Below are 20,145 nucleotides of genomic sequence, written 5' to 3'. Positions count from 1 at the left end.
AGAGCCGACCATCAAAACCCCTGGGATTTCGTGCGTCATAAACCTCCTGGTGCCTTAGTTTCCCCACCTGTAAAGTGGGTCCAAGTAATTGTCCTCCACTAGGGTTGCCTAAAGGGGATGGTAGATACACACACAGTCATGTGGCCATACATAGAATCATGAAGCTATACACAAAGCTACAAAGCCACGCATGGAACCACAACCCACGTGCAGAAACCACACATGGCGCCAGGAATCTACGTATAAAACCACAACACTGCACATGGCCACACCTGTGGTCAGTCACAAGCAGCTTGCACAAACACTACACACTCACATGCACACACATCAGGGAACTCAGGGTTTCTTCTGCAGCCCCCAGGGCAGGGACTCAACAGGCCCCAGAGGGAGTGCTCCAGCCTCCCGTGCTGTCCTCGAATCTAGCCCGACCCAGCCCGTTCCCTCTGTCCCACCTTTTTAGGGTCCACCCCTCTGTGAGGCAGTTCAGTTCTCTGTGATCCCTCCTCCAGGAAGCACTCTCTGATGGCTCAAGAGAAAATGAGGTCTGGGCCCCCCGATGTAGATGGCGGCAGTAAGTTGTAAGGGGACTGGGGCAGTGAACACAGCCCTCTGAGCTTGCTTGTCCTGGGTGCACACTGGGCTGTGAAAACACTCACCGAAGTTCCCTGCCACCTACAGCTCATGGCTCTGCCCCAGATGTGCAGAACTGCCTGGTGCCCCAGGGGCCGGGACGCTGGACCAGGCAGCATGTGGCCACTTGCTCTCTGCAGCAAACCAAGAGCTCAGACTTCATGGCCTGCTCCCCTAGAATCTGGAGATTTGAGGTCCTCTCAAAGGGCCCTCCACGACTTCTGGGCCCACATCCTGGGAGACAGGGCGTGCCGAGATTTTAGCCTCTCCCAGGACCCCTCCCACCTCTAGTACTCTCTGCCAGGAGCATTATAGAAGGCCACCAGGCTAAGGTGGATACCGGGCGAGCAGAGGCCCAGCTTGTCTGGGGAGCCTATCATCTGGGGGAGGGAGAGCCCTGAGGTGACAGCAGAGATACCGAGGCTGCCACATTGTGGAGAAAGGAAGAGGTGGGCCTCGTGAAAACATTAGGAGCAAGACCCTTCTGGACTTCGCTGGTGGATAAGAATCTGCCTGCCAATGCAGGAGACACAGGTTCAATCCCGGGTTCAGGAGGGTCCCACCTGCCGTGGAATGGCCAAGCCCGTGCACCACAACTACTAAAGTCCATGCACCTAGCGTCCACGCTCTGCAGCAGGAGAAGCCCACCCACCCCAGTAGAGAGGAACTCTGCTCTCTGCAGCTAGAGAGACCACATGCAGCCATGAAGACCCAACGAAACCAAAAAAGATCCTTCCAGCACGAAGCTCAGGGCCAGCATCGAGCGCCAGCCTGCCCGGAGACAGACACCTGTGACGGAAGCCAGGGTCTACAGTCAGCCCGAACCCACTGACCACATCCTGGGGCCCACAGCAAGCCAGACCTGGGAGCTGAGTAGACGATAGGTGGGCCGTCAGAAGGACTGGTGGGTGGTGAAGGCTTAGCGTCTGTATGGCCAAGTGGAGATGAGTAAGGCGGGCGGGGACGGGCAGGGGGTGAGAGACAAGTGAGCGGGGCGGGCTGTGAGGTGAGACGGCTGGGGGTGGGAGCTGGGTAGGGGGTGCGAGTAGGGATGGGGAGGGACGGTGGGCTAGGCAATGCACAGATATGGACTACTGGAGGTCCCCACTCTCTGGGAAACCAGAGCATCAAAGCCTCCACGGGGGGCTGGTGGGCCTGGGCACAGAGGCCCATTCTTGTCTTCCCCAAGGGACACGACGTGCTTGCCATCTCCCACTTTGTTTGCCTCCAGTTCCCCCATCAGCATCTGACTCACAATTCAGTACTCCTGCACACGGACATGCACACACACTGTCGTGTGCACGAGGCTCCTGTAGCATGTACACACACTCACACATACATGCTCCCAGTCCGTCTCAGCTCAGCACACTGCTCCCAGACCCAGCCTCTTTGCCTCCCACCCCTTCTGCTTGCCTTGGACCACCCTTCACCCACCAAGCAAACTCTACGAGCATCTATCATGCTCACTTCTGTGCGAGTCCTCACATCACTGACTCTACTAGAGGGGGGCTGGGGGAGCAGGGGAGGGGGACACAGACACCCACAGGGGCTGGGCCCGGGCAGGAGAAGCTGCGGGTCTTCAGCTCCCACATGCTGCGTGAACATCTGGGTCCCAGGCCAATAAACACCCTCACCTGAGCTGCTGATGTAGGGAGGTAGGTTGGGGAATATGAGGACCCAGGCCTGGGTGGGAGGCCAGAGCACAGAGCCCCAGGTCTCCCAGACACCCCTCTACACACAGAAGCTCCCACTAGGCCCATGAGTGATGGACAGACCCTCACCCAACTCAACTCTCTCCAACCCACCTCCCAGGGCCCCCTGCCAGCATCACGATGAGGACCAGACCTTTGCCACCACCCTGCCACCTCGGCTTCTCCTGGTTATGCTTCCTGGGTCAGCAACACCTGACACGTTGCTTGCTTGCTTGCTTGCTATGACTGTCTGACTCTGTCTGTCTGTCTCTCCCTCTCTCTCTGCCAAGGGACTATGGGGAGGGGTGCAGTGTGGAGGCTAGCAGATCCCACATGATGCTCCATTCTTGTTGCAAACGTCCCCGCATGCAAGGTCCAAACCCCAGGCATTTAGTCTAGGGGGAGGACACTGTCTGCTCCCCAGCAAGCCCTGGATGTGAGAGACCCGAATCCCACCCTGGGCAGGAGGGGCTGTAATCCACCCACAGCTGTGGAGAGGGGAGCCCCTCTGGGTTCCATGCCACCAGAGAGCACGAACCTATAGCCGTGTCCATGGAGCACGCCTAGGCCACCACACATCCTTGTGTCCAAGTGCACACGAGGCGGCCAGCCTTCTCCCTTCCTGACCTATTCCTTGAATTACTTATTCCTTTGCTCCTGAGTCCCAGTCACTGTCTAGAGCATTCTCCCCCGAGGTTGGTTGGCACCCATGACTGGGTCTGGCATGAGGATAGCTGTCTGTTCTTCTCTCCTCTGAGCTGCCTGCCAACGATCACCGTGGTCTTTGTCCAGTGGCACGCAGATCGTGGCCTTAGGCCTCAGTTTTCACATCTACAGAATGCAGCTTTGAAAAGGCCAGTCAGCAGCCAGGCAGTAAGAAATGTGTGCCCTGCAGGGTGTGGCCACGGTGGGGGTGCCCTCTTGACCCCTCCCCCGCGCCGCAGCCTTGTCACTCACATCCCCAGTCTTCCCGCTGCATCAGCTTTTCACCAGCTGACTCTGGGCATTAGGTCGGCGGCTCACTCATTCATCCTCGTGCAGTTATGGAGCGCCAACAACATACGGGTCCCTACTTCCGGGTTCATAGTATCCTAGAAAAGAACCAAGTCACACAGGCGACTGACTGGGCACAGGGGCGGGCAGCAGGGCCCCGTCACCCTGGTGAGCAGGCCTGCAGGCTGTGGGAGAAGGTCTGGGGCCCAGCCTCCAAGTGCCTCTCTGTCCTGACACACTCAGTGCAGCCTGCCTCTCTGTTTCCTTCTCCAGGGTCTGCCTCTGGCACTCCAGGTGCACCAACGCTTCCCTTGCTGGACCCCACTCAGGGTGGGTCTGGCCCAATCCCGGCCCCTCTCAGCCCGCCTGGCCAGCTCTGCTCCCCCCGGCTAGAGAAGGATGACTTCACCCTGCCAGAATCCAGCAGCATGCAGTATTTACATAAATATTCCCCCACCCCTGGAACTGGAGTGCAGAACGGCAGGCAGGCAATTTGTGGGGCTGTTCAACCCCCGACCCACCCACTCTGAGCTCCAGACAGCCAGCCCAAACCTCTGTCCCTATCTGAAGCTGCTTCTCAGGCTGCAAATGGGGCCAACTAGGCTTCACCCCGTGCACAAGTCCAACTCAAGAGGCCCTGCTTCTGATGGGCGGAATGCCGGGATTTCTGTTGTCCCACAACCGTTCTCTTTTAAGGTCAACTCACCCCGATCCCAGAAAGTCCCCTTCTCCCTGTGGGCTTGAAGGATGGGCCCATCCCCCTAAGAAGAGAAACATTCTTGCCCGGGGAGGCACCTTGGCCTGAGGCAGGCAGGCATTCAGGAAGAGCCTGGAGAAGGTAGCAGCTGCCTTCAGTCTTGTGTGATGAGAGGCTGAGGGAGGTCCAGGCAGAATTCAGAGGCCTTAAAGGGGAGCGGGCCACAGGAAAGGAGGGGACACTGGCCGCTAGGACCGCAGTATCAGGGCAGGCCTCAGGCTCCAGCCGGGTGTGGCCCTGGGCTGACCCACAAGGGAAGAGCCAGCCTCTCGCTTTCTGCACCTGGGGCCTGGAGGAGAAGACGTGGTGGGGAGAGATGGAGGGAACTGGGCCTCCCTGGTGGTTCAGCGGTAAAGAATCCGCCTGTCAATGCAGAAGACACGAGTTCAATCCCTGATCCACGAAGATCCCATGGAGAAGGAAATGACAACCCACTCCAGTATTCTTGCCATGGACAGAGGAACCTGGTGGGCTAGAGTCCATGGGGTCTCAAAGAGTTGGACCCGACTTAGCGACCAAACGACCCCAGCAACCACCTCACAGCTGCGGACGACCAGGGAGGTGAGGCGTGGAAGGGGTTGCCCGGAAGAGAAGCCCAGTGTGGGCTGCAGATGAGGGCACCCTGCTGCCTCCGGGCCCAGCTGACTAACCCCTCTCTCCAGCATCCACAAGGAAAGGAAGAAGAGAGTCATGGTGGGAGGAGCTCCCTGTCCTGTGGTTGTTTCCCTCTGCTGACATTTCCCAACCATCAGCCAGACCAGGATCCCCCTTGGATCTCAGAGCTTGTTTCCCATCAGTTCCAAGTTGGTTCCTCTTCTCCCTGGTTGCCACGACATTTGCTGTGGATGCTAGAGGGGTCAGCTCTGAGTGCTCTTTGTTGACACCATTCACCCAGAGTTCAAGGACATGAGGGCCTGTCTGGGCCTGGGGCCCAAATGCTGAGGCATCCCTGGTCTTAAGCCTGGGAGGGCTCCAGTCCTCTGGGCCTGAGTTTCCCCTCTATGCAAGATTTGGAAGGACCCTCCGGCAAGTCCCAAAGCCAGGTAGGTAGACAGGGCTCTGTTTGTCCTGGAACCATCAGAACTGCTTCAAGACAAGAGTCTTGGGCCAACACAGAAGAGAGCCCATTATTGCAGCCACTGCAGGGGGCAAGAGTCCCCCCAGAGCCCTCAGAGACCAGGGCAGCTATGATCCCTGGATGGAGATATGGTGGGAGAAAGAGCAGAGGGGGGCAAGGGGGCTCAGGTGGCCTCAAGTGCTCACTGCCTGATACTCTCAGGGCATAGAGGCCCCCAGCAGGAGGGTCCCCCCTGGGCCGTACCCAGAACTCCTTGCTGCAGCTAGGGCCAAGACAGGAGTACCATCTCAGGAGTGTGTGAGCCCCCAGAAGGGGCTGGGGCTGCCCTAAGTGAGTGAGAAAAGCCTCTCGACAGCTACAGCTGTACCAGGCTGAGGGGCTAGGAGACTCAAGGCACTGTGGAGTGTCCACCAATGCCACCCGCCCTTCACCTCTCCAAGACCGCTGGGGTCTCAGATACCACCTGGGAGAGCTGCAAATTCAGGAAAAGCTAGCCTCAGAGAATATAGCACCTGAGGATGGGGATGTGCCGGATGGAGCTCTGCCTTCGGGACTGATTTAGGGGACACAGCCCTGCCCTGGGTCTGGGGACACACTCTCCCTGCATTGGAATCGGTCTGTGGCCCGGGCAACGATCCTAATGGCAGACTGGTCCAGAGAGCCAGCTGAGCCAGAAGCCAAGCCCTTTCCTGGCCATGACCTGGGTGGCTCCCAGCCTCAGGGCCCAGGGAGGGGCTGGATTCAACCAGTGCACTGTGGGCTGGTCTGCAGGCCCTGCATTCCCAGCACGCACTGGAGCATGTCCCCGCTGCCGTCCAAGCCTCAGCTACTCCAGAACTTCCCGCAGAAGGCTAGGACCCACCCTCCCCACGCTCTGGGCCCCAGAGTCTCCAAGGCTGGGCCCTCGCCTGAGCTGCTGCTCTGGCGGGCCCTGCCACCTGGGCCATAGCACAGAGCGGGGAGGAACTGTGGGGCACTGTAGGGGACAGTCCCTGCCAGCAACCCCCGTACACATACACAGAGACCCAGCCTGGAGAGGTGTGTCACTGCCAGCAGAGGTGGTGCCAGGATTCCCCCATCTGTGTGACAGGGCAGGCCAGGCTTCTTGGGGGCTCCCAAAAGGTGCCCCCAAAAGTGTCCCTCCTGGCACACTCCCAGCCACCTTCAGCTCTCCCTTCAGGTACATGCAGAGGGTGGGGGGCTGGGGGACCCTCACAGCTGCCTCCCGATAGGAGAACCAGCTTCCATGGGGCCTGCCTGGCCTCCGAGTTTACTCTCTTCGGGGTTTGAGCTTGCGTGCTCCGCCGCTGGTACCGACTCTACCAGCCCCTCTCAGCAGGGTCAGGGGAACGAAGGCAAGGCCCCAGCTCCCTCCCAGCCCTGAGGGGATACAGAAATCTAGCCCAGCCTCAGCCACTGAGACATTCCCCAGCACGACAAATCACATACCTTTCAGAAGTCAGACCCAGGCCGCAGAAGGAGAGCACACAGGCCTAGGTGCCCAGTAATAAAGCCTTTACAGCCTCCGTGTCATCCTCAGTCACGTGTTTATCCGGTGAGACCCCGGTAAGCTATTTGGTGTGAAAATCGCCCTTCCCCTTAGGGCCACAGAAATGCCACTGGCTGTGGCCACCACCACTGTCCCTGCTGGCTAGAGCAGGGGCTTATCCATTCCCCTCATTTGCTGTGTGAACTTTGGGGAGCATAAGAGACGCAAGAGATGTGGGTTCAGTCCCTGGGTGGGGAAGATCCCCTGGAGGAGGGCATGGCAACCCTTTCCAATATTCTTGCCTGGAGAATCCCCATGGACAGAGGAGCCTGGAAGGCTACAGTCAGTGGGGTCGCAAAGAGCTGGACACGACTGAGCGACTTAGCACACACACACACATCTGCCCGCACCCCAGGAGCAAGCTCTGAGACACTCACGGGGCAGGAAGCAGCACCAGGATTGTGGATATGATGCTAAATCACAGCCACAAAGGAAAACTGGTCCAGGTGATGCTCAAGGCCACACCCCTCCAGGGCCAGCGCCCTTCCCTGGGCAAGGACTCTTCAGAGGCTTTGTGGGTTGAGGGCCCGGACTCTGAGCTGGCAAGGCTGGGTCTTCATTGCTCTCCCACGCTGGTCCACACCATCCAGCCCCTGGGTAACCCTGAGTGTATGACCCACAGGAGGGCGGCTACCCAACTCCACACATCAGAAGCTTCCAGGCCCAAACCCTGGTGCTCTGCTAAGAAACAGGAGCCCCTGTACCTCTCAGCCCCACGGCCCTGTGTCCCTGTGTCCCGGGCCCCTCTGAGCAGTTGCAGCTCACTCACACTCGCACATGTGCACAGTCGCACACACTCTTACACACACTCACACGCATTCGCAAGTTCACGCAGCGGCCCTCTTCACCTCCCCTCCTCCTCAGCTTCCCTCCCTACTCCCCACTGCCCTCCCCACAGCTGAGTCTATGAGAACGGCTTCTCTCCTGCAGGATCAGCGGCTCTCTTGCGTTCTTCTTCCTTCTCATCCAGAACGTGGTGCGGTCGTGGGGCACTCTCACCCTGTGCTCTTGTCTCGAGGCTGCTGTTGCGCAGAGCGTGCCCCGCACGTGGTCCTGGATATGCTGTCCTGTACCCACTTGTGTGCGGCAGTTTGGATCTTGCTCTACACCTGATCTTTCCCTCCAGTCTAGGCTACTGGGCTCCACGGGGCGGGCTCCCTGAGGACCTGCTTGGCAGAGGGCAGACCAGAGAGGCAACAGCACCATTCACTCTCTGCCCCCGCAACTCCCCACTCACCTGAGTTGCAACCAGCACTCGGGTGTGAGTCCTTCCCTACGGTGAGCAGTGCTGGGGAGCTCACTCTGCCAGGCCCTCCGAACATCTCCACAGCTCTCACTGCAAGCCTGTTTCCCACTGGGTGGTGTGTTCCTCAGGCGCTGGCCGGGGCTCCTCTGTGGGCAGAAGCTGGAGACGTCTTTTCCCTTTCCTCTCTTCCCAGTGGCCAGCAGAAGCCCTTCTCCGAATGCAATCAGCCATCTGTTTTTTTCCTTACGGTCTGTGCTCCTGTGGCGTGTCCATGAAGCTCTCACACACACATTTTCCTCCTTTAAGCTGAGAGCTGCAGTTCTAACGTTTGCATCCTTAACGTCAGCATCTGCCCATACCAGGTGCTCAACAGGCATTTGTGCAGTGAGTGCGTGAGTGAGTGAAGATTCTTTAAAGAAAAGTCTTCTGGACTCCACAACCCTCTTCCCTCTGTCTCTTCCCAGCCTGGCTCCACGAGGGGACTGCATTCCTGCCCCGCTGGCCCTCAGCCTTTCCCAGGAAGCCCTCTGTGGCCTGGCCACTTACCTGCTGGGGCCACATCCCCCTGCCTGTCCGTCCTTTCGTCTCTTGTCAGATCGGTGAGATTGTCCACACCTCCTTCACTTTCACCGTGTCTTTTTCAAGAGACAAGATTGGTTAAAGCAATGTATCTTCTTTAAATAAGCAAAACTAAAGTGAACTGTGAAAGAAAACCATGGCCCCAGACTCCTTCATTCATAAGCAAGCCTTGTTAACAGAAAATAGATTTCCAGGCATCACACACGGTCCAGGTATCAACACAGAGGCAGAGCAATCTATAGTCTAATTGAATTAATAGTGTTAACTGTGAAAATTATTTTCCGTGTAAATGAAGAAAAGAGGAAGAAAGGAAAAGGAGGGAGAGGGAAGGAGGAGGGAGAAAGTAGAGAGAAGGAGGGAGGGAGAAAGGAGGAAGGGGGAGCCAAGTGAGGCTGCTGCTAAGTCGCATCAGTCGTGTCCGACTCTGTGCGACCCCATAGATGGCAGCCCACCAGGCTCCCCCGTCCCTGGGATTCTCCAGGCAAGAATACTGGAGCGGGTTGCCATTTCCTTCTCCAATGCATGAAAGTGAAAAGTGAAGGTGAAGTCGCTCAGTTGTGTCCGACTCTTGGCAACCCCATGGACTGCAGCCTACCAGGCTCCTCCGTCCATGGGATTTTCCAGGCAAGAGTACTAGAGTGGGGTGCCATTGCCTTCTCCGAAAGTGAGGCAATGAGATGCAAAGATTTACTTGCTGAACTTGGGATAAAAGTCTCTTCAACACCTGGGATACGTGCATGTTTCCAAATAATCCCTCTAGGATTAAGAGAGAGAGTATGCGAAATGAGGGCACTGGGCTGGTTTCTGTTTCTCCAGCTCTGGTATCTGAGCAGGGTCTGTCCCTGTACCTGGCCCACTCCTCGCGTGCCCGCCATCATCTCCTGACTCTGCCCGCCTGGCCCACTCCTTGCGTGCCCGCCATCGTCTCCTGACTCTGCCCGCCTGGCCCACTCCTCGCGTACCCACCATCATCTCTGCCAACCTGGCCCACTCCTCGTGCGCCCGCCATCATCTCCTGACTGCCAGCCTGGCCCACTCCTCACGCGCCCGCCATCGTCTCTGCCAGCCTGGCCCACTCCTCATGTGCCTGCCATCATCTCCTGACTCTGCCAGCCTGGCCCACTCCTCGCGTGCCCACCATTGTCTCTGCCGGCCTGGCCCACTCCTCATGTGCCCGCCATCATCTCTGCCCACCTGGCCCACTCCTCGCACGCCCGCCATCATCTCCTGACTGCCAGCCTGGCCCACTCCTCACGCGCCCGCCATCGTCTCTGCCAGCCTGGCCCACTCCTCGTGTGCCCGCCATCGTCTCCTGACTCTGCCTGCCTGGCCCACTCCTCGCGTGCCCACCATCGTCTCCTGACTCTGCCTGCCTGGCCCACTCCTTGCGTGCCCGCCATCGTCTCCTGACTCTGCCCGCCTGGCCCACTCCTCACGTACCCACCATCGTCTCTACCAGCCTGGCCCACTCCTCACGCGCCCGCCGTCATCTCTGCCAGCCTGGCCCACTCCTCGCGTGCCCGCCATCATCTCCTGACTCTGCCCGCCTGGCCCACTCCTCGCGCACCCGCCATCGTCTCCTGACTCTGCCAGCCTGGCCCACTCCTCGCGTGCCCGCCATCATCTCCTGACTCTGCCCGCCTGGCCCACTCCTCGCGTACCCACCATCGTCTCTACCAGCCTGGCCCACTCCTCATGCGCCCACCGTCGTCTCTGCCAGCCTGGCCCACTCCTCGCGCACCCGCCATTGTCTCCTGACTCTGCCAGCCTGGCCCACTCCTTGCGTGCCCACCATTGTCTCCTGACTGCCAGCTTTCTACAGTTTGCCGCACCTCCTTGTTTACATTTCAATGGGCTCAAAACTCGCACCTTCCCCTCAACCCATGCTTCTGACCGAAAATCCCCCCACTCTAAGCTCTGTACTTTGGTTTGCCTTTCCAGTGTGTGTGTTCCGTTGCCAGTCGTGTCCAACTCTTCGTGACCCCCAGGGAACGTAGCTCACCAGGCTCCTCTGTCCATGGGATTTTGGGGGCAAGAATACTGGAGGGCATTGTCATTTCCTCCACCAGGGGATCTTCCCGACCCAGGGATCGAGCCTGTGTCTCCTGCAATGCAGGCAGGTTCTTTACTGCTAAGCCACCAGGGAAGCTGTCTTTCCAGTGCCTGGACCTAACCACAAGGAGCGGACCTGTTTTGTATCGTTTCTCATGAGGACCCACACATCCTGAATTTCATCAGTCCTGGGACACCTGCCATCTTCTTTGCACCCCACCCTGCTCACGCCTCTTGGGTCCCCGCCCCAGCCCCAGCCATCCCGAGGTTTCCTCCCCCTCTTTGGGTGGAGCCTTGTTCTCTCCATCCCTTTGGTTTCTCTGCGCGGCACATCAAATAGCTTACTAGAAAGGGTGTGTAACAGAAGTGAACTTCCTGAGAACCGGCCTGCCCAAGATGCCTCTGGTCTGCTTTTTATACAAGCTTGGCTAGCCGGGGACTTCTAGGTTGGAGATGACTGTCCCTCAGAGCTTGGAAGCCACGGCTCCATTTTAAGCTAGCACCCTCCATTGCTGGTGACATCCAGGATCTGTTTAATCCTCGGGGCTCTATGCGAGCGTGAGTTGGGAATGACCTGGGTAGCAGATAGGAAAACCGAATCGGCGGGAGCCCAAGCAAACAGACATCCATTTGTTTTATTTTATTTTTCTTATTTATCTGTTTATTTTTACTCACTTTCTCTTTCGGCTGCACCGCATGGCCTGTGGAACCTCAGTTCCCTGACCAGGGATTGGACCCACGCCCGCTACAGGAGACGCACAGGGTCCTACCCTCCCAAGTTCATTTGTTTTAAATCCTGTACGTGCAACAGACATAGGAGAGGCAGAGCAGGTTTAGAGTGAGATTTGCAGGGTCACCGGGGCCCTAAGCCTTTTCTATTTTTGTCCCATCACCTGTGTGTCTTTCCATCCTTTTCTTTGCTCAAACACAGGCTGTGATGGTGGACTTGCAGGGGTCACACTGGGATCATGAATGAAAAGATCATGTGAGGCTTTTTCATTCATGATCCCAGTGTGACCGCCGCAAGTCCGCCATCACAGCCTGTGTTTGAGCAAGGAAAAGGATGGAAAGACATACAGGTGATGAGAAAAACGGGCATTCTCTTAAGCAAGCTTTTCCCTTTTTTTAGAGAAAGAACCCTCTCCACAGGAACTTGTCACCACATCTCCTTGGCCAAAACAGCTGACCTCCCTGGCTGAAAGATAGTCAACAAGAAGTTGACCTTCCCTCGCTAGATTTCTTGAGCTTTACCTTTCATTTTTTATTTTAAAAGATTTTTTATTCCACTAGCCACGTTTTCATTTCCAGTAGTTCCGTTTCATTTTTAGTGTTCCTTTTCCGATAGATTCTATTCTTGTTTTATGTAATTCCTTCACAAATCTTTCTAATGCTACTGATGAGTTAATTTAAAACTCCTTTCTGTGCCCAACTATTTCTGTTTTTTCGGATGACATTTTTTTAGGAATATGTCTCTAGCGTCCCCAAAGTGACTCTCTGAACACTTTCACTTCTGTTTAAAAGTTCTGGGGTCCAGAAAGCAAGGAAGTCTGCAGAGATGGATAGAACAGAAGACAGTGTGTGTGGGGGGGGGGTCGGGGGTCGGGAAGGTTCTGGCCAAATCTGGAAAAGTGTGAATACTAGAAGAGGGGCAATGTCACTGCACTGTGATGTTTGGGATTAAAAAAAAAAAAATCTGTATGTTCTTGACAATGGGAAGGCAAACAGAAGTTGAGAGAGATTTTCTTCCCAGAACAGTGACATGTAATAAATGTAGCAGGAATAATAGAATTTGTAAACTGCCTTTTCACAGGCACTAGAGCAATCACTACCCAGAGCAGAGCACCCACACGTCCCAGGACCACTGGTGGACTGGATTGCTCACCAGTCACAGGGAGACCGCATGGCTACACAGGCGGAGAAAGAGCAGTTACTGCTTCATGCAGGGACACCCGCAGTGTCCCCATAGGGGCGAACAGCTACATCCTTGACTGGCCCTGGCTTCCCCGGTGACTCAAAGGATCTGCCTGCTAGTGCAGGAGACGGGTTCAATCCCTGATCCGAGAAGATCCCACATGCCTCGGAGCAACTCAGCTCATGTGCCACAACTGTTGGGCCTGTGCTCCAGAGTCCAGGGACAGAACTACTGAGCCTGTGTGCCTGGAGCCCTTGCCCCACAACAAGAGAAGCCCCTGCAATGAGAAGCCGGCACGCTACAGATAGAGAGTAGCCCGTGCTCGACACAACTAGAGAAAAGCCCGAGCAGCAACCAGAACCCAGCACCGCCCAAATAAACAAACCAAACACAGCCACACAATGATGTTGTCCCACTGATGTTGAACAGTCAGTGTGAAGACAGGAGGGAGACACATGGGTAAGTGTCCATGTTGCGGGTAGATATACCGGAGAATTACAGGGGCCAACTGTCGGGATGTCACCAACATATTCTCAGAAGGTAAAAAATAGATGCTTCATGTTTCTTGAGAGTATACAAAGAAAAACGTGATTGAATTAGCAGTTGCTGAACCAGTGCAGGACACGTGGGAGTGTGGCTGCAGGCACACTCCCAGACATTCCTATGACCCCTGGCCCTGGCTTTAAACCGCAGCTCCTGATGACTTACTCTGTAACAGTAGATGACGGCTGCACTTCGTAGGAGGGTCGCAAATTCTCTTTCCAAGCTGGGGAGAATCCACGCTGAGACCTTGCCGGCTGGTCCCAGCCCGCCCTGCCCTCAGGCCCTGGGCGCACTCCAGGCCTTGGCCCCAGGCAGGCTGTGAGGCTGCCCCACCTGCCCAGTGTGCCTCTCTTGTCTTATCACCCCCCACGGCAGCAGGGCCTGCTGCTGCCCACTCCAGAATCATCAACCCCAGCTGCCCTCGTGTTCTCCCTTCTCTGCCCTCCCCACCCCTCCTCCCCTCCTCTGCCCCCCACCCTCTCCTCCCCTCCCCTTTCCCCAACCCCCTCCTCCTCTGCCTTCTTCCCTCCCCTCCCTCCCCCTGCTTCCCACCCATCTCCTCTCCCTTCTCCCCTCCCCTCCCTCCCCCTCTGTCCCCTCCCCTTCTCTCCCTGCTCTGGGAGGTGGGCCTCTGGCTGCCCAGCTAATAACCACAGCAGGAGCCTCCCGGCTCTGCTCCCCAGCTCCAGCCGTTTCCATGGACGAGGGCCCACACAAACACAGGATACTGCAGCTCCCCACTGCCAGCCCAGGACCCCCCACAGCACAGGGTTGGTGGCAGATGAGGTCATTGCCACAGGGGCCCTGCAGGCTTGTTGGGGGGACTATTTGTTTGGCCTTGTTCCTGTGGCAACCTGCTAGGCCTCCTTCACTCCATCCACCGAGGTGTTTGCTGGTGTAAGGGATGAAGCCGCCCCTGAGCCCCCAGCTCCACCTCCAAGGGAAACAGGCTCAAGACCCAGGCAGAGGCAAGACCACGCAGCATCAGGACGCTTGTCCCCAGACCGAGGTCCCCCTTTGCCTGGGAACTCAGGTGAACACAGGTCAAATGGGCCCCAGGCGTGCAGCCCACTGCCCAGAGCAGGGGCTCTGGCTCTGTCCAGCATCTGTCCTGCCTGGGGATCAGGCCCCTGACCTCAGTGCTGACAGGGGGCTGAGAGGGTCCTGTCCCAAGAGAAGAGGCCTTGGGCAGTGATCAAGGAGGGGCTCAGAGGGCAAGGTTGCTTCTAGAAAAGACACAGTGGCCTGGCACTGGGGAGGAAACCACGGGCAGCCCAGGTGGGGAGGGAGGAGGCGAGGAGGCCAGTCACCGGTTAAGGTGGCTCTAAGAGGAGGCGCGTGGGGACAGGAGACTGGGGGAGGCGCTGAGGAGCAGGAGTCAAAGCGAGGCCGTGTGTCAAAAGGGCACCAGCACCCTGATCCCCCATCCATCCGCCCAGTGGTCTCTGCAGCAGCCACGAGCCTCCACAGCTGGGGGCAGGCCCAGGAAGGGCAGGGAAGGCTCAGGCCAGGCAGGAATGGGGACTGCATGCTTACTGGGCTGGGGTCCAGACCCACCCACCCTCACCCACCCACAGGCTCCCACCCTGCAGTACCTCCGTGCTCTGGGCCTTCAGCCCTCCTGGGGGCCTCCTTCTCACTGCTCGCTGAGCACCTGCTCTGTGTGGCCCAGCCCGACCCTGACCGGGCAGTGAGCATGATTTCCTGCAGTCCCTGTGGTCCTGGGGCCTCCAGGGTCGCACAGCAAGATGAAACGGGGCCCCACCATTGCCTGTCTGGGCTCTCTGGCCACGGTGAACTGGCCTCACTTTCTCCACCCTTTCCCTCCCACTCTTCTTCCTCCCCCTCCTCCCCTTTCTTCCTCCCCTTCCTCCTCCTTTCTCCCCTCCTCCCCCTGCCCCTTCCAGCCCCTTCCTCCTCCCCTCCCCCCTTCACCTGCCTCTCCCCCTCGAGCTGCCTCTGAAGTCATCCTGGAAGGCAGGTGGGACCCAGCTGAATACCTTCCCAATGTGCAGGCCCGTCTGAGACGTTACCTAACCGCGCCTTCTTACCTAATCCCCCAGCCATCTCCTGCCTCCTGCACTTGCCCCAAACCCAGCAGCCCAGCCTGGGCTCGAGCCCAGACTTGCCTCTGGCCACCTGTGGTCCTGGGCCGCCTCCCCAGGATGTGGTCTGACAGGACAGGCCTTCCCCTGCCTCCGCTGAAAGAGGCCAGAGACGGGGCGGGAGAGACTGTGGTCACCGGGCAGAGCCGGTGGCAGGAGAGGAGGGATAACTCTGTCCTCACAGTGTGCACAGGCATGCATGTGCGTGCACCAGCGTGCACACTTTCGCATGGGCACGCACACACGTGCAGGCAGGCACACAGGCACACACACACGTGCATGCACATGTAGAGACCCGTGGACCCAGCGCCCCCACGTGCCACATGTTTGCATACATGCACACACACAGACACATGCAAGATTAGCCACAGAGCTTATCCACAGCACATGGAACCTAGGATCGAGGGGAGACCTGGGTGTCCAGACAAGGACACTCTGCAGGGGCCTGTGTGAGGCAGGAGGAGATTGCCGTGGCAGGAGGCTGTGCGTAGGGACAGCCTATCCTATCCTGACTGGCCCTTCTCCCCTCTGGAGCCCTCCCTCGCTTGCAGCCTGCAGTATGTACCTGGGTTGGTTTCGGCTACAGTTTCAGCCACCCTTTACCATGGAAGAATGGCCCCATTCAGGCTGCCTGCTCTCTAACCCAGGCAGCTTGCAACCCTCTCCCACCCAGGGCCCAGGGGCCTGAGTCCCTGGCCTGCCACTTCATTGCAGTGCCAGGGGAGGAGGTCTCAGTTTTCACCATGTGCAAAGAGGACATGGGCCCCATGTCCCATGGGCCCCCTGCCCCTGTGGGTCCCACACATGGCGAGGTGTCCTTGAGCCCCCCTCTCCCCTGCTGCCACCCACCCCCGTCTCTCACCTGTGGATCCCGGTGCCTGGCCAGGGGGCCTCTTAGAGCTGCCAGGTCACCTGCAGCCTGGCACAGGGTTTGGCACCAGGAGGAACCATTCAGTCTCTAGGGCCGTGCTCAGGAGGCCAGAGAGTGGGTGCTGTAGCCCTCCTTCCTGAGCACAGTGTTGGGCGGATGATTCCACATTCCTCAGGTGGCAGCTCCTCTCCTGGGTGTCCAGAGAGACTTGGACAAGACCCAGGATGGCAGGAAGGTGACCTCCCAGGAGAGGGGCCACCAGGGGTCTGGCAGGCACATCTCAGGGGTGGGAAGACAGAGGCCAGTAGGGAGGGTAGAAGGGCTAGGGACTGGAGACAAACGCAGTGGGAGGGGGTTGTGTTGGACCCAGAGGACCCCAGACTCAGAGCAGGTGGACAGGCAGATGGACAGGTTATTTCAGTGCTGTTACTCAGTGCTAGGCTGGAGCACAAGGAAACTGCTTCTGGAAGAGGTTGCAGGCTTCGGGAGGGGGGGGCGGAGGGAAACCTGGGTGTTCGGCAGGTTCCCTGAGAGGAAGCAGAGGCACCTTCCAGCTGGCCAAGGGCCCCACACATTGGAGGGGGTCACACCTGGGGTAGAGAGACGGCAGCCAAGGCGGGAGCCGAATGCAGGCACGGCAAGCTGCGCCGCGCTGCCGGCAGCCTCGGGGCCTTGGCTCACTGCCCCCTGGAGGGCACAAGCCTTGAGGTGATGAGGGAAGAACTACCCAAGAAAGAGAACGCCTTTCCTAACGAGGCAAGAGGAGGTGTGCTCTGTCCTGCCCGCCACAGCGCCTGGCCCCACCCTTGCTCCATTCCAACACCCTCCTTTTCCTCCTAGGAAATTCAGGATATGATTTTGTTTGGGAAAGGGTCTTTGCAGATATACTGAGTTACCCATGTGTGTGTGTGCTAAGTCGCTTCAGTCATACCCAACTCTTTGCAATCCCATGGATTGTAGCCCACCAGGCCCCTCTGTCCATGGGGATTCTCCAGGCAAGAATACTGGAGTGGGTTGCCATGCCCTCTTCCAGGGCATCTTCCAGACACAGGGATCAAACCTGAGTCTCCCTCCTGCACTGGCAGGCAAGTTCTTGCCCATGAGCACCAGCTGGGAAGCCCCTTTGATTTCAAGATCAGAGCATCCTGGACTGTCTAGACATGCCCTATGTCCCATGACAGGTGTCCTCATATGAGACAGACATGAAGATGGCCACAGGAAGATGGAAGCAGACAGGAACGATGTAGCCACAAGTCCAGGAACGCCGGGAGCACCAGCAGCTGGAAGAGGCAGGAAGTGTCACACATCTTGATCTCAGACTTCTGGCCTCCAGAGCTGGGAGAGAACAGATCCCTGCTGCTGTGAGCCCTCACCTTGCCTGTGGCCATTTGTCACGACGGTCCCTTGACTAATACAGAGAGCAAAGCGCCCCAGCTGTCCCCACACTCCTTCTCCAGGGCAAAGAGTGGGAGAGTCCCTCTCTGTGTGGCACTTTGTCAGTGAGAGCGCTGTTTGAGGGAGTGCAGGACAGAGGCTGAGCCAGACGGGGCTGGGCACCTGGTCCTCCAGGACCAGCCTAGGAAGGGATCTGTGGGGCCGCTCAGTGACCGGGGACCTGGGATACGCTCTCTGCACGTGAGGGCGCCTGCCTTTCTGGATGCGAACCTTTGGGCAGGGCTGGGCTGGACTTGGTCTGTGAGAGACCCCTCTACTCCATAAACCCTCTCACCTCCCTGGGCCCTGCTCCTCCTCCAGGCCCACCTCCCCAGAACCCCTGCAACCCCTCTGAGGGCAGCCACGGAGATGAGGTTATAATTTAAAAATACATTTATTTAGTGTTTCCATTTGTTTCTGTTCTGTTACACAAGGCCATTAAATAAATACATTCTCCAAGTCACTCGAGTACACACCTACTCACTATACAGATGAGGTAGAGAAATCGATAGGCCCACACAAGACTTCTCTCGTGTGTGAATGCCCCTCTCCTCCTGCCCGCCTCCACCTGGCCTGGTCAAGCTCAGAGCTGCGTCTGTGCACGCTGAGCAGAGAGCAGGTGGCCGGGACCCGCCTGGCCCCTCAGCATGGCTCTGCCCCTGCGGCCCCAGGGCTGGGGGGTCTGGACCCCGCCACAGACATGTTTTCTTTGAGAGATTCTCTGCTGTACAGACAAAAAGCATGTTAATAAGAGGCTCCATCTGCAGGAGTGCTTCCTCGCTTAGCAAGACATTCTGATATATATTTATGTATAAACAAACCAGCCAGCAGACGTTTTCAATCTGCTTTGTTTAAAAAAATACTTTTCTTAATATTTATGACATAGAGCTAAATGTGGTATTTGACTTAAAAAAAAAAATCCTTCCTCTGACTTGCTGCCCTTCCAACCCAGTAGTGACCGAGCTACAGTCTTGTCATAGAAACATGGCCAGCTCTGCCTGCTCCAGGCCCCAGCAGGTGGGGATGCTTGGGGACAACCGGGGCACGCCCCCGCCTCTCCCCGCCCTCCAGCCAAGTGTGAAGGAGACCAAGCGGCAGCCCCACGCCACCCACTGCCACAGAGCCCACCCTGGCTCCCTCCCAGGGAGCATGCCTTGGCTGCGCCACTCTGAGCATGCAGTTCTTCACGGGGGTGTCCTCTGAACCACAGGAGAATAAACTCTGCTATTTACACTATGGAACAGGGACAAAGAGACCCACATCCACATAAATAGGTTTCTTTTACAAACACAGTCTCCAGGGTTCCTGAAGCCCCCTGGACTCCGAGGAATCCCTTCACTCAGTAGTTCCCGCGTCTACACTGCCTGCCCCAGCTCTGCGCTTGCCCAAACCCCAGTGCACACCCTCTGAGCACAGTCACAGAGCTGAGCAGGATGGGCCCAGGGCTGGAGGCCCTACCAACATGGGCAGGGGAGCTCCACACCTAGGGAACGGCACCCGAGCCAACCACTGACCGCACCAACAGTGTGCACACGTACGCACACCACCACACACATGCACACACAAGCACATATACCCCACGTGCACAGACATATGCACATGGTCACACACACGTGCACCCATGTACGTACATGCACACCCGTGCAGATCGGTGCTCATTCTCATGCATGGATACACACATGGAAACGTGTGTGCGCACACACAAGCATGCATCTGCACTTGCACACACCACATACTCACAGGTGGACACTCATGCATTCACACAACATGCCCATGTACACACACCACATGCTCACGCATGCATGCACACACGTGTGCACACACCCTCAACCAAATCAGGGCAGTGATGGCCATACTTTTCCCTTCTCTGCAAAATTGACAGCACGACCAAGGAGAACGCTTTCCACTTGCCAAATCCTATCCTCAAACTCTGTCCACCCGTGTCTACCCCCACCCTGCCTCCCCTACAGTGACAGAGAACAAGCTGCGCCTTCCTCATGAAATGAACTGCTAAGAGGCTGGCCCTGCCCCTCTGCCCAGGCCTAACTCTGGGGGAGAAGAGGCTGCCCTCTGCCACCCCCAGTCCCAGAACCTGCATTGAGCCGCCAGTGTGGATCCATGTGCCCTCGGGGTGCAGAGGAGGGCCCGTCCACCTCCCTGGTCAGCCTCGCTGTGGGTAGACAACCTGGACCATGAGACCTGGCTTCAGAAACCCTGAGGGTGGTGGCCAGACACAGCTTGCTTTACTCCTTTAAAAACAACAACAGCAATGTCTCTCTTGATTTAGTGGTTTCAAACGACAAAGCAGATCAGGCAAACAGGTCAGGAGGGGGTTCGGAAGGGAGGGAGGAAGGGGCTCCTCCAGACCAGGCTCTATAGAGACAGGGAGGAGCCACAGCCTGGGAGGCTGCAGGGACGGAGAAAATAATATTATATATTAGTTAAATAAAAATAACTTAAAAGTCACTGATACTACTCCAAAGAGAAGTACTCGATGTCAGAGGGGCCAGCAGTCTACCCCCACAAGCGGGCGGCCAGGCATCTGCTCTCGCTCCTAGTGGTTTGACTCTAAGCCAGTGCTGGTGCAGGTCAGCCCACACAGAGCCCGTGTGGTCACGAAGGTGTGCCCACTGCTCCCCAGAGGGCACCCAGCGCACGACAGGCGGCTGGTGACTTGGGGGGACGGAACTTGGAAAGCATCCGTG

The sequence above is a fragment of the Capricornis sumatraensis genome, chromosome 9, assembly GCF_032405125.1.
Source record: "Capricornis sumatraensis isolate serow.1 chromosome 9, serow.2, whole genome shotgun sequence".
NCBI classification, from domain to species: Eukaryota; Metazoa; Chordata; class Mammalia; order Artiodactyla; family Bovidae; genus Capricornis; species Capricornis sumatraensis.
This window is presented reverse-complemented; position numbering follows the sequence as displayed.